General features: G+C 38.4%; 1 protein-coding gene across 4 annotated transcripts in view; it reads left to right on the plus strand.

Annotated features, from left to right (window-relative positions):
* NCOA2 (nuclear receptor coactivator 2) overlaps positions 1 to 14,398 on the plus strand; it is a 290,336-nt gene that overhangs the window by 89,456 nt on the left and 186,482 nt on the right. For all 4 annotated transcript variants that reach the window (XM_056128060.1, XM_056127915.1, XM_056128128.1 and 1 more), the window contains exon 2: positions 8,922 to 8,978. The gene's annotated coding sequence lies outside the window, so the exon portion shown is untranslated. The remainder of the gene's footprint in view (positions 1 to 8,921; positions 8,979 to 14,398) is intronic.

Genomic DNA, 14,398 nt, shown 5'->3' on the forward strand with positions numbered 1-14,398 from the left:
GACCCTCTTTTAAAAAAGCAACTTTGGAAAATGAGAATTACGTGTTAGACTTACAAGTCACTGTCTGCTCAGCGTCAGAGCCCTTTAATCAAAGAAAGAAAACATGCGCTTGTCTGGAGTATATATAGAAGTAAATCAGTTAATTTATACATTATTCTTCTGTGGTCTAACAGTTTATTTTTAACACTGTCACCCTAATAATTATAGAATTTTAACTGGTAGATTTCTGGTACACATTCTTTGTATTAAAACTTATGCACACATTGATGTTGGAACTTTGATATTGTATTTTATTAAACTATATACAAGAGCTACAATTTTAGTACACTTACATATATGTAATATATCAAATAAAAATCCTGTGCTCTATTCAGTTATTTGAAATGGCTTTCAGAATTTCTAAGTCTTGGGAACTAAGATTTTAGGATTTGGAACATGTGGAATTAGAGATATATTTTGTTTTTGCTTGAGATGGGGTACACCTCCCCAGTTTTGTCTAAAAGGCTCGCGAATCACTTTTGGCAACATTCAGCCTGGCTGTGAAGGTTTGATGGGTCTGAGAGGAAGCCCAGCGATGCTGGGTGTCACCAGGCCCATACCCTGCTAGTGCACAGGGCTTGTTGTTAGAGGTCGAACTTGGGGCCTTTTGTCTGCCAGAATTTTCCTTCAGGCCTTTGAACTATCTCCCTAGCCTCATAAAGATGTGTTTTATGTTTAGTTGTATGGAAATTTTTTGTCTTTTAAGCAGAAAGGAGAATAAATTCTTGCAATAATCTTGAATTATGCACCTATGCTTGTGGTGGGTGTATATTCAGATGAGTTCTAATGGCACTGCTGAAAAGTTTTAGGTAATTTTAATGATATGTCTAACTTTTTCTGTCTTTCCCTATATTTCCTCATCCTTTCTACCAACTGGTTTAACTGGCTTGGTGGCTGGGATGTTACTGGCCAAAACAAGACCTACAATAGAACCTATGATGGACTGTGAATTACAGTAGTTGTAGGGCTCTGCTGTGGGGTATATATTTTTTCCAGTAGCATGTGCCATATGCTCTTTGGTTTATTAAAAAAAATCACAGTTGTTGCTCTGGTTAGCATTTATATTTTCATTTTTGTACAATGATGCCTTTGGTTGGTGCAGACTTGAAGGAAATTTTAAGGTAACCTTTGAGCTTTAGAAAAATACAGTCATTGTCTATGAAGACAATGTCAGCTGGGTAATACCCTCAGACTTTACTCATAGCCTACCAACTTCCCCCAAAGGTGGCAGTTTGCAGGTTGTGCCCATTGTTTTGCCTTTTTCTCAAACCAGCTTGGTAAATAAAAACGAAAGTCTTATCAAGTCTCAGTTATGCTTATAATTGTTATGCTTATATGTTATGCTCAGTTATGCTTATGACTGAGACTTATAGTCTCAGCTATGCTTCTTTCTTCACAAAAATGATGGTGATGGTGTAATACTTCCCTCATCATTGTTCAGAGATTAGAATAGCTCTCACATGTAGAACTCCCCATCCTGTTCTCTGACAAAATAATGTAATCGAGCAAAGAGCTAGGAACAGCCTCTGAGCACCAGAGGGTGTGACTGTGACCCCAAACACAAGTAGTCAATAAGTAATAGCTCTGGCTGTTGTTATTGACAGCAGTAGTGAGCCATGACAGAATACTGTGGCCTGACTCTCATTCTATAGTTCAGTTTTCTTTTTGCCAATGTTCCAGCTGTGAGCTCATATTCTCTCCAGTTTAATGTTCTACCAGTAGTTCTCTGATCCTGTTTTAAAAGTTAGTAATCTTAAGCAGTATATCCTAACCACTACCCCACTCCCCGATTTTTTTTTTCTTTTGGCTTTTTAAACCTCCACGATATAGCTTTGATGCTGCAAATACTTATGTGTGACAGAAGCCCAGTCCTGAGTTCCTTGTTTCAAAGTAATGATGTTGTTCATGCAGACTGCTAATTGGCATCATATACCTTTATCCCTTACATCCCTTAATCACATATGAACCTTAGCCGTCAGGCCCAGAGAAAGTATAGTGATGTATAGGTACATTTAAAAATGTCATTTAAAATAATTTTAGCATTTCTGGGGTAGGAATGATAATACAGCTGGTAGGGTTCTTGCCTTGTACACAGCCGACCCAGTTTCAATCTCTGTCCCCACATGTGGTCCCCAACGCCCACGAGGAGAGATCCCTGAGTGCAGACCCAGCAGTAGCAGCAATAGTATGATAATTTTTGCACTTACAAATTGCTGTTATAATTTGCTTTCTAAAATGCACCCATTTTATGTATACTATAGGATGAGTTCAGTAAATGTGTAGAGTTGTGTATTAGGTATATCTTCATTAGCATCACCACAATTTAGTTTTAGAATAGTTTTGTCAGACCTCAAAGTTCTTTCATGCCCATTTTCAGTCCATACCCACTTCCATTCCCTGGCCATTTTGTTGTCTTATCTCCATTGTTTCACTTTTTTTGGTATTTTAGATGCAAGATTTTATATCTTATGTTGTCCTTGTGTCTGAAATGTCTTTCATTTAGCACATATCTTTTGATGTTTATCCATATTGACATATCAGCAATTTATCCCTTTTTATTGTTGAGTTAATTTCATTGCAATAGTGTATCATATTCTTTAAAAAATATATCCATTCTTCCAATTGATATGTATTTGAGTTGTTTACAAGTTTGGGCTTTCTAGTCATCTGTATTGAAGGGAAATGGAAACCCAACTAGATTTCAAATTGTTCACCTATGATGATGAGAAACATCCAAATCGTTGTCTAAAATGACTTTCTTTGTACCTTATAGTTTCTCCATGTCATTGTCAATACTAGATATTTTACTGGAAGTCTAGAATATTTTATTTGGGTTTTGATTATAATTTTTCTAATGGTATCCATCATCTTTTCCTCATTGTATCTCTTTATATAGTATATCTTTTTTTTTTTTTTCCCCTTTATTTTATTTTATTTTTTTTAAAGTTGTAGATTTACAATTTTTTGTGCTTTGGTTTCAATTATACAATGATCAGATACCCATTCCTCCACCAGTGCCCATTTTCCACCACCATGGATAATATCCCTCCCACCCCCATCCCCCCATCCCCCCGTCTCTGTGGCAGGGCAATCCCCTGTGTTCTCTCTCTCCTTTCGGGTGTTGTGGTCTGCAAAAGAGGCATTGAGTGGCAAACATGTTCAGTCCATAGTCTACTTTCGACATGCATCTCCCCTCCTGGGAGGATCCTCCAAACATCCTTTATTTGGTGCTCCCTTCTCTATCTGAATAGCCCTTTCCTCTAGGATACCCGGCTGGCCTCTAACTTATGGAGTAATCCTCCTGGTGCTGATCTCAGCTATTCTTGGGTATTAATCTCATACTTTGTTACTTTATATCCCCCAGATGAATGCAATCTTTCTATGTCTATCCCTCTCTTTCTGACTCATTTCGCTTAGCATGATACTTTCCATATTGTACCACTTGTATGTAAATTTCATGACTTCATCTTTTCTAAGAGCTACATAGTACTCCATTGTGTAGATGTACCAAAGTTTCTTTAACCAGTCATCTGTTCTTGGGCATTCAGGTTTCTTCCAGTTTCTGGCTATTGTAAAGAGTGCTGCAATGAACAAACAAGTGCAGATGTCACTTCGACTATACATTTTTGCCTCTCTGGGATATATTCCCAGGAGTGGTATTGCTGGGTCAAATGGGAGCTCAATTTCTAATTTTTTGAGAATCGTCCATACTGTTGTCCAGAAGGGCTGAACCAGTGGACATTCCCACCAACAGTGAAGGAGTGTCCCTTTCTCGCCACATCCACGCCAGCATCGGTTGCTTTTGTTCTTTTGAATTTGGGCCAGTCTCTGAGGTGTGAGATGGTATCTCATTGTGGTTTATCTTGCTTAATAGATCATCTCATTATCAGGTAATTGTTTTGCCTGTTTCCCAATCTGTGGCTTGTGTTTAAAAAAAATTTTAAAAATTATCTTTTGAGGAGCTGTCACTGTCACTGTCCTTCTGTTGTTCATCGATTTGCTTGAGCGGACCCAGTAACATTGTGAGACTTGTTGTTACTGTGTTTGGCATATAGAATATGTCATGGGGAGCTTGCCAGGCTTTGCTGTGCAGGCGAAATACTCTTGGTAGCTTGCTGGGCTCTCCGAGAGGGGCAGAGGAATTGAAGGCGGAGGAATCGAACTCGGATCTGCTGGGGTGGTTGGGAGTAGAGATGCTGGGTATCAAACCCAGAGCAGTCTACATGCAAGGCAAGCCCCGTACCCTAAGCTGTATCACTGGTCCCAGTAGTTTTAATTTTAATGGAATTCAGTTTTATTACTGATTTCTTTTATGGTGCTTTTGTGTGTGTGTGTGTTGTAAAAAAAAGTGTACAGTCTTTCTGTGTTTTTAAAAATGTATTTGGTATCATAGCTGCTTGTTTTTGTGTAATCCAGAGGTTCAGAAGTTTTTCTCACACATTTTCTTTTGAAGTTCATAGTTTTATTTCTTTCTTTGAGATAGTACGAACCTATCCTATCCAGTTGGAATTAGGTTTTGTATATGTCACTAGGTAACAGTTGAAGTTCTTTTTTTTTTTTTTGCTACAAATGTTTAACCAGTTTTGAACACTGTTGTTGACAAGATTGTCCATTTCTTATTTAATAAACTTGCCGCTTTTGTTGAATATAAATTTATATGAAGGTGTAGGTTTGTTTTCAGATTTTCTCTGCCTTTGTTTGCCTTTATATGGACACTCCATTATTTTATTACTGTAACTTTTTTATTCAGTTTTGAAATCCAGTTTATGTCTTTCAGCTTTTGATGTAGTTTTGAAGTAAGCCTGTCTGAAAACGTCTCCTGTAACCTCCATGTTTGTGTGTATCTCTGGAAGGTTATAGGCAGATAGACCAATTAGGATATTACCGGGAAAAATCACTTGGGTAGGGTAGAGCTAAAGCTTCTGTTTTTCATCTCTGTATTGAGTCACCTGTCATAGCTAGTAGCTTGTAAGAGGTGATATTAGCAGGATCATAACTCTAATGCCTACCGAGTGCCAGGCACTTTATGTAATTATCTCACTAAATACTTCCAAGGTGCAGTAAAGAGGACATTGTTATCTTCATTTTCTAGTTGATTTCACAGTGCCATTTTCTAAACTTACATTGCTGCTAGTGATAAAAATAGTATTCCTACCAGCCTTTACTGGGAAGGCAGATTTGGGAGACTTGGTCTGCCTGATGTTACTTAATCAGGCTCTGTCACAGGGTCCCCGGCACCTTCTGATAGTGACCTATTGCTCTTTGGAGAGGAAGTTTATCTTTCAGTCCATCCAGAGGGAATATTCATGTCAGGAGAGAGAGAAAATACGAAATGTGGCCCCTGTTCTTATCTTATTAGCGTCTTAGTTCCCTTCCTGTCTTTCTTCCTGCCACCCTGTAGGACAGGCAGTGTTCTCCCCCCCCCCCCCATCCCCTTAAAATGGACTCACAAGGAGTTTGTGAAAAACATCAGAACGGACAGACGAGTTGGATGCTCATTATTATAGTTTTATTGATTTAAACAGATATTATTTGCCTAATGACTTAAGAGGTATGTTGTTTCTATATTTATAAGTACTTAACTTACTAGTTCCTCTTGTTTAAAATGCTCTACCTAGATACCAGATTGTACTCTGGAAATTACTCACATCTTCATGCCCCTTATCTTTCTTTAATGAGGATGCATTGGCACTTTTGCTTTGTGTTATGCTAGTATATTAATAAAAATGTAGCAGTGCAATAGTTTAATGTCATTTCTTCTATTATCACACGTTTTAGCTCATAATTGATTATTGTATTGAGATGTTCATGAGCTAATTAGCTGTTGGTATAGAATTTTAATGGACTTGAGTAGAAGTCCAGCATAATGAATAGCATTTAGCCCAGCAGTGCTGGAAAGAATTAATGCCTTCTATTACATAAGTTCATTGTACATGCTCACTGACTGCAGTTTGAGGAAAATCCATTTATTTTACTTAACTGTGATAAGTTCTTATTTACATACAAATTTTCGTATTATGTCATGAAGAACATAGCTGCATTTTGTTATGATTAGACTGATCAGGTACTAGTGAAAGTCATAGTGTTATTTTTCTTTTTTATTCCGAATGTTAATTTTATTATTTTATTATCTCTCCCTCCACCCCCCCCTTTTTTTTTGATTCACTATGAGATATAGTTACAAAGCTTTCATGTTTGAGCTTTGGTCATACAATCATCAATCCCTTCACCAGTGCACATTTTCCACCACCAAAATCCCTAGTATCCCACCACCACCACCCCCCCTCATTCCAACCCTTTCCCTGCCTCTGTGGCAGACACTTTCCCCCATACTCTCTCTCTACTTTGGTTTTATTTGATATTTCAACACCAGTCCCACCACCTCTCAAACCTGCTGGAAATGCAGTGCTAGACGATTTGTTTTGTATTGCTTGTTATGGATAGGAAATAATGTCCAGGAAATTCTGTGTGGTTCTCTTCTGGGTGCTTTAGTTTATAGTCTCTGAGTCTTGGCCATTGATGGTGAGTTTACATGGCACTGGAGGCAGTTTGTGGGTGTGACTGCCAAGCTGCAGGAAAACTGGTAACCTGCGGGGAAGAGGCTCAGTCCCCAACTGAGAGGGCTTAGAGATCTCAGTCACAGGTTCTGACACACCTGGGTTTTCCTGCTGGGCTGCTCTCTGGTGGGGTTCATCTTGTCTTGGGTGAGGCTCGTCCCCTCTTGGGCGAGGCTCATCCAAGCATGTCGAGAGTGGCCTTGCGCATGGTGGCCGTTGGGTTCTGGAGGTTTTCAGCTGCTGGGGTTCTGCTTGGGGCAGGGAGGGAGACTCAACCCGTCCCCCTCTCAGGTGCCCCGGTGAAGACAGCTGGTGCAGGGTCAGGACATTCTGTGTCATTCTGTTCTGGGAGTTTTAGTTCATAGTCTCTGGGTCTTGGCTATTGATGAGATTACATGGCGCGGGGGGCAGTCTGTGGGTGTGACTGCCAAGCTACTGGAAAACTGGGGAGCTGAGGGGAGGAGGTGCAGTCCCGATCCAAGCGGGCCTGGAGATCTCAGTCATGGGTTCCCGGTTATCTCTGCGCCACCGGCCCTAACTGCGACATCCGAGATTTATGGGTCTCTGAAATAAGGCCAGTAAGTGAGCTTATATAGCTGAGCCAGAGGTGGTTTGTGGATGTGTCTCTCACATACCTAACTTTTGGCTGTTTAATTTCTTGGTAAATTTGGCCCCAAGTTGTTAGGGTCTAGCTAGAGGCACAGCAGCAATTTTGGGGTATCTGGAAGTCTGAAGGCACCATCAGACTGCTGATGTGCTCGCCCCACAGGTACAGGTTGACCTGCTGGCGGCATCATACCCCTGTCATTTTCTTTTGCTTTCCTCGTTAGACCTTTTTACATTATGAGATCAGATGGTTTTAGTGCCCTAAAAAAGTGGTAATTTAATATCAGTGTTAACTTCCCCCCTACTATTTGATTCTGTTTATTGTTCTAAAGACAAACAATAAAAAAGTAAATAAAAATAGTACAATTTGATAAGAATAAAGGGAGAGAGAATGCTATTTTAGATGTCATAATTTAATTATGACTGATTGATACCTTCCAAAAAAGAAAAAAAAAGATCTAGCAGGTTAGTTCCAAAAGCATTCCTTGAAGCTGATAATATCTAGTAGTTAAGGTTTGAAAACACTGCTAGTTATAAATATTCTAACTCATTATTACTAGCAGCGATGAAGTCGTTTTTCTTAGGCATATAAATCGTACAAAATCAGTAGATAGTAATACACATAAAATATAAGCACACATTTCTTCACGTTTTATTCCTCTTTCTGCATCTTAAAAACAAACTTCTTTGGTGCAGTGGAAATAATGCTTTTGTGGATCAGAGTGAAGGCTTGTGTCTTATAATGAAGTCTTTGTTCTCAAAGATACAAGTCCTGAACAAATTTGGCAAGTTAACCCTCACTTCTTGAAAATGTGTTACTCCTTTCTTGTACACGTTTGCGCTTGCAAGTCAAGATTGTCATTTGTAAGGCTGAGGATGTGGGTGATACCAAGACTGAGTGTTGGTTTGGTCCCCATTACGCCGTGGCGTCTGAGAAGCTCCTGGAATTATCCTGGCTTCCACAGCTAACAACAAAAATATTTTCATTTTAGCCTTATTTTTATTTCTACTAGGATTATTCTTTAGACAAGTTGAATTTCTCAACTTTTTTTTCTTTTCTTTTTTTTTCTTTTTTATTAGTGAAACACCATGAGGTACAGTTATAGACTTACAAGCTTTTGTGCTTGGGTTTCAGTTACACAGTGATCCAGTACCCGTCCCTCCACCAGTGCCCATTCTCCACCACCAATGAACCCAGTAGCCCTTCAACTTTTTTTTTCTTGAAACAATTATCATTTAGATTTTTATTTCAGTGATTGCAAGCTTTTGGTTGAACCCATATAGATAAATGATAAATCACGACAAATGAAAACTAACGTGAAAATTCGTTATTGAGTAAATATTTATTGTATACTTAGTACTATGTACTGAGTACTAGGCTAATCCTAGGATTGCAGTTTGGAAATAGGGGTTGGGTTTACTCTACATTTTGCTTTTCGTGCTGGAGATTAGATAAGTAGCTACAGTAAAATATTGTATTAATGATGACAAATCATTTTTGTAGGTGCCTCATAATTCACAATGATATCCATGGTTCAAATGAAATTCACATATTTTACATTATCTTCTACAAACAACTATAATTCAGTCAGTCTACATGATTCATAATGCAATTTTAACAGAGATGTTACTGAGTATTCTGTATTGGATGTGAAAATTCTTCTTTAATAAATCTAATAGGACTCGGCATTTAAAAAATAATTTTTTTTTATGTTGCAGATTTCTCTTGGATTTGGAAACAAATTGATAGATCTTCTGCACTGTGTACAGGCACAGGTAAGGTAAATTTGAAGTCTTTCTGATAAAAACAAGTAACATTAAATGTTTTGAATTTTTTCTTTCTATACCTTAGTAAAGGAATGCGTAATAAAGGAATTGTATAGTTGTATTAAAGGAATTGTATAATATATCTGTTCATCATGAAAGTAATCTATGAATGTATTGGAAGTGTTATGTAAAGGTAAAATAACCATATATGTGTCTTCTTGTATATATAAGGAAAGTATGCATATAGCCATCCTATGAAGTGAATTACAATTTCATAACCTGGCAAATATTTTTGTTTATTTTGATGTACAGAAAGTAAGAATTACAGATTTTGGCAGAAAAAAAAATCAGTTATTTGGAGGTAGGTTTTTGAGTCATTGTGAGATAGACCCTTACAAAGCTGTTCATGATTAGATTTCAGTCATACAGTGTTCCAACACCCATCCTTCCACCGGTGTACATTTCCCAGCACCAGTGTTCCCAATTCTCTCTCTCTCTCTGTCTCTGCCTCTCTGTCTCTTTCTGTCTCTCTGTCTCTCTTTCTGTCTCTGTCTCTGTCTCTGTCTCTGTCTCTCTCTCTCCTCCCCCCCCTTTCTTTCAAACTCCTTCCCCCCTCCCTTTTGGGTATTGTGGTTTGCAATGCAGATACTGAGAGTTTGTCATATATAACCTTTACTACTTTCAACACTCAGTTCTTGTCCAACATTATCATTTCCAACTATTATTGTCATACTGGTCATACTGGTCTCTTCTGTATCTTACCTACCCTCTGCCCTACACACACTTGTAGTAGACTCCAACTGTTAACCAGTCCTCCTAGGCCCTGTTTTCCCTGGCTTTGGATATTAGTCTTGTATTATATATTATTTGTATATGAGGGTAGATATTTTAAATGCCATGAATAGGCTTTTCTCTTCTAGCCAGTCTGAAATAGCTTCTCATTTCTCATCACACAAATCTGGTTTATTTTTATCATAGTACTCATTATCATGTAATATGTGCTTATTTATTAATTTATAGTCTCCTATATTAGACTATAAACTCTGTCACTACAGAACATTAAAAGAAACAAACAGTATTCCAGGGCAGAGATATAGTTCAAGGGGCTGAGAGCACATATTGCATGCAAGGCTGGGTCCTATCCCTGGTACCATGGGGTCCCTTGAGCACAGAGCTGGGAGTAGCCCCTGAACTGAGCCAGGAGTGGCCCCAGAAGCAGGTTCGCTATCCAGCACCATAAGGCCTCCCAGGTGCCACACCAGTACAGCTCTCCAAGCACGGTCAGGGTGGCCCTGGTGGGTCTGACAGGAGGGCCTACACAGCACCGCATCCTCCATCAACTCCAGCAGTGAGCCACCGGCCAGCTGCGTATCGTGGTGAGTGGGTACCGAACCTCCAAACACCTCTTTGGAGGCGCTGTGCTGCAGTTCCCACTCTCGCACCAAATCCAAATCAAGCAAGCAACAGTAGAGAAAATCAATGCCTCTAACCTAAATAGGTACCTCACATACATAAAAAAGACTATTAATTAAAGCAACGATCAGGTAGTAAATGTTAAGGATTTACTTACATTCAGATTCACTGAACTCCGTGTAGATAATAACTAGACTCAGTTTCTTATACCAGTTTATAAAATAGGCTTATAAATACAGAATTTTCTTTGAGGGGGGAATCTCCCATCTGGTGCTCTGGGTACCCAGGGTTTCCTCCTAGTGATAGCCAGCCAGCCGAGCTTGCAGTTCAGTGCCTGGGTCCAGGAAAACTTTGCTGCTCGGGTCCTATAGTGCTGGGACCATCAGGGCCACGTCTTATGATGCTGGACACCACTGGGCTATACCTTCTGATGCTCAGGAGACCACGTGGGGCCGGACATTGAACCCAGGTCAGGTGCATGCTAAACTTGTGCCCTAACTTCTGTACTGTCTTCCAGCCCTTACATGTAGAGTTTCTATAAATGAGTTTTTGTCCTGTACTTAAAACATGTTACTCTTAAATGATCTGAGAATTAAGATATGCTTAATGAGGGGCTGGAACCATAGCACAGCGGGTAGGGCTTGCACACTGCCAACTCAGGTTCGATTCCCAGCATCCCATATGGTTCCCCAAGCACCGCCAGGAGTAATTCCTAAGTGCATGAGCCAGGAGTAATACCTGTGCATCGCCAGGTGTGACCCAAAAAGAAAAAAAAATTTTTTAAATAAAATAAAATATGCTTAATGAATGTGGCATTTGGAAGATGATGTTTCTGGAGCTGTATTTATTTTGTCGCTATCCCGGAGGGTTCTTTTGAGCAGGTAACAAAGTTCTAAAGCATGTGTGGTTTCTCCTTACCTCATTGAACCAAGCTACTGTACTGAATATGTTTTGTGATATATTTATAGAGAATAAACTAGATTTGAAAGTTTTCCAGTGTTAACCTTTGAAAATCAAGTAAGTTAAAAATTATCTATTGCCTGCCACTGGTCATTTTGGTCAAATTCCTGCCCAAATTTATTATCACAGACCTAAGGCTTTTTGTGTGTTCTTGACAGTTTTAGGTATTTCAGGATATGCCTTGCTATTATTGGATTTTTATTTCTTGATTTCTTACCAGTTTTTTTAAGTAGATTTTATCTATTTTAGACTTTAGTTTCTCCTGTCATCATGGTCTTTTGCTTTTAGAAAGAATTAAGTCATGCCCTTTAATAATCAGAACTTATTAAGTTAAAATTAATTTTAAATCTTGCCAATTGTATGGCCATTTCTAATTTATGCCTAATTTAGAAGTTTAACTTGCAGAAATTCCTTTGATAATACTAATAAAACAACAGCTATTATTTATTGCTCTCTCACTATGTGCCAAGCATTATGTAAGTGCTTTTCAGTTATCTTCAGAATAGCAGATAAGGAAATTACAGCTCAGAGAGGTTAAGTAACTTTTTCAAGGTCATATCAACTAACTGGCTGTTTGCCACCCCAAGGACCTTGCTCTTAACCACTAAATTCTATTTTCTGCCAACTTAGTCCTTTAAACACGCATATTTGTGACAATAAGAATAATGTGAGAGTGGTATTTATATTTGAGCATTTTCAAATTAGTTTAAAAGTCAGGAATGATTTTTTTCTTATATTTCATGAGGAGGGATTAACTTTCAACCTTTATTCCAAACCAGTATGTATCAATTCCTTTGAGTCAATGACTGTCCAAGTAATTTAAAGTTCCACTCTGGCACATTTCTTTCATATTCTCTTTTCGGAATAAAGGCTTGTGAGGGAAAGCCATTTGAATTTTTTTCTTCCATTATAAACTTGATATATGATGAATTGGCGTTCTTTTCACCTTGCTGTATTTGATATTTTAGGTTACTAGCAGCATGTGTTTTTTTTGAATGAATCACTTTTCTGCAGAGAACATGTTATATGAAATACTGTGAAATAGAATTAATTAGAAGCTTTATCTTGGAAGGTGTAATTTATATCTCAGAAATTAAAAAAAAATGACTTAGTAGTGGCGTGGCATAGCTTTGTTATAGAATGGACTTTGTTCAACTAGAACCTAACCTTCCTTATTTGTATTCAGAGCTAAGTAGAATTTAGAATAATACAAAAATATTTCAGGTCTTAAATGTATAATATTTGTGGACAAAATGTTCTTATAGAAAAAATTGTTCTTAAAGACTGCTTTGCAGAAAATACTTGAAAATTTTATTTGAAAACATGATCAATTCTATTTCTTCTCACTTTCCAAAAGGATTTTTTCTTAGCGAAAATGCAAATGCCAGATTTCAATATGTGGAAAGGGAATTCTGCATTTTTATTTAAGCAGACAAAATTTATTTAACAGTCAATTCTGTGCTGCTTAATCTATAGCTAGATCAGTATTTCCACTTTAGTCTCACCTTTTAAGCATTTAAAAGTTAGCCAATAAAGTTTCTTGCCATTGTTAGTCACACAGGAGCATAGCGTGATAAATCTGTTTGACACTTCAGCCTTGAAATGTAAGTTTTCTCTTACTATAGAAAGCAGAACCTACTGTAGGTTTGTATATGTTTGTGGAATTTATGTTTATTTTCTCAATGTTGGAAGATTCGGAACAGACAGGTAACGCTGGGGAAAGTTAGGTGAAATAGTCACAGGTAGAGCCTTTAATATGTAGACAAACTCTCCAATATGCAATAAAGCATGATGACGTCTTATAATAGTAATATACTTTGTTGCTATATACTGAATTATAAATACTAAGATTATATTAAACATATCAAGACATAAAAGCAGTTATTTCTATTACTGAATATGAAATGGTTAAAACTACTTTTCAAATGACTGCTGAATTTTGAATTCCTTCTTTGTTCATAAGTAAAGGGTTTGATTAGCTATTGATTTGACTAAGAGACACACAAATTTCCCCAAAGACGGGCATTTTGGACTCCAGAGCTGAGGCCTCAAGAATTGTCCACTGAAAATCAGTATCAGTTTGAACAAAAATTTAGAGTATTTGACTGTATATCTTTTGCTGTAGGCAAAGACTGCTATTTGATCGTATCACCGCTTTTGTGGCATCTGCTTCAGTAGTCAGTACTTGCTTTAGACGCTGATTTCTAAAGCAGATGTGTTGACAGTTAACAAAATGCCCTCCATAGTTTGGCTATTCAAACTGGATTTCTAATCTTGGTGCCCCTGGGTAGAGTTTGCTTTTAGTATGAGGAATGGACTGTGGAACTCAGGACAAAATAGGTTTCCTGGAAGTGAACTCCATGGTAGGTACTGACAGTCATCACTCACTTGGATGAGCTTTAAAAACATTCTCCTACTCAATTCTTGTATTTTCCTTACAGCTTTTAAAAACTTGTTGGGGGGTGGGGGCGAGGAGAGGGGGCTTGCGACCAAGATTACACCTGGTCGTGCTGGGGATGGAACTTTGGGCCCACCCAGCCCTCTGAGCTGTCTCCAGGTTGCCTTGCCTCTTAAGTGCGCTCATACTAGTGAACAGATATGCCGAGCACCCCTTCCCATAGAACAAACTTCCTCCGCACCAGCTGTCCTTTGCGTCTTTCTTTTGCCTTCACATCAAGCTTCTTTTCTCTTGAGTTGTCTTCCTTCAGAAATATTTGTAATGCACGGCCTATGTCAGGTGGCGATTGTTGATGAGAAATATGAAGAGTATTGATGAACTACTTCTCAAGAATTTCGAGAATTATTGCAAAAAAATTATTTTAATAAGGCAGTGCAAGTTGAACCCCATATTTCCTTATTCAGTGTCTGTACGCTGACTTTTAGATTTCTGAATTTTTCATTTACTACTTGTTTTTGGACCACACCTGGCTGTGCTCATGGCTTATTCCTGGCAGGGCTGTGGGGACTACATGGGGTGCCTGGGTTAGAACCCAGGTCAGCCATGCGCAAGGCAAGGACCTTACGTGTTGTACTGTCCCCTCTATCCCCTCAGGTTT

This window comes from Sorex fumeus, unplaced genomic scaffold, assembly GCF_029834395.1.
Source record: "Sorex fumeus unplaced genomic scaffold, SorFum_2.1 ptg000002l, whole genome shotgun sequence".
NCBI lineage: Eukaryota > Metazoa > Chordata > Mammalia > Eulipotyphla > Soricidae > Sorex > Sorex fumeus.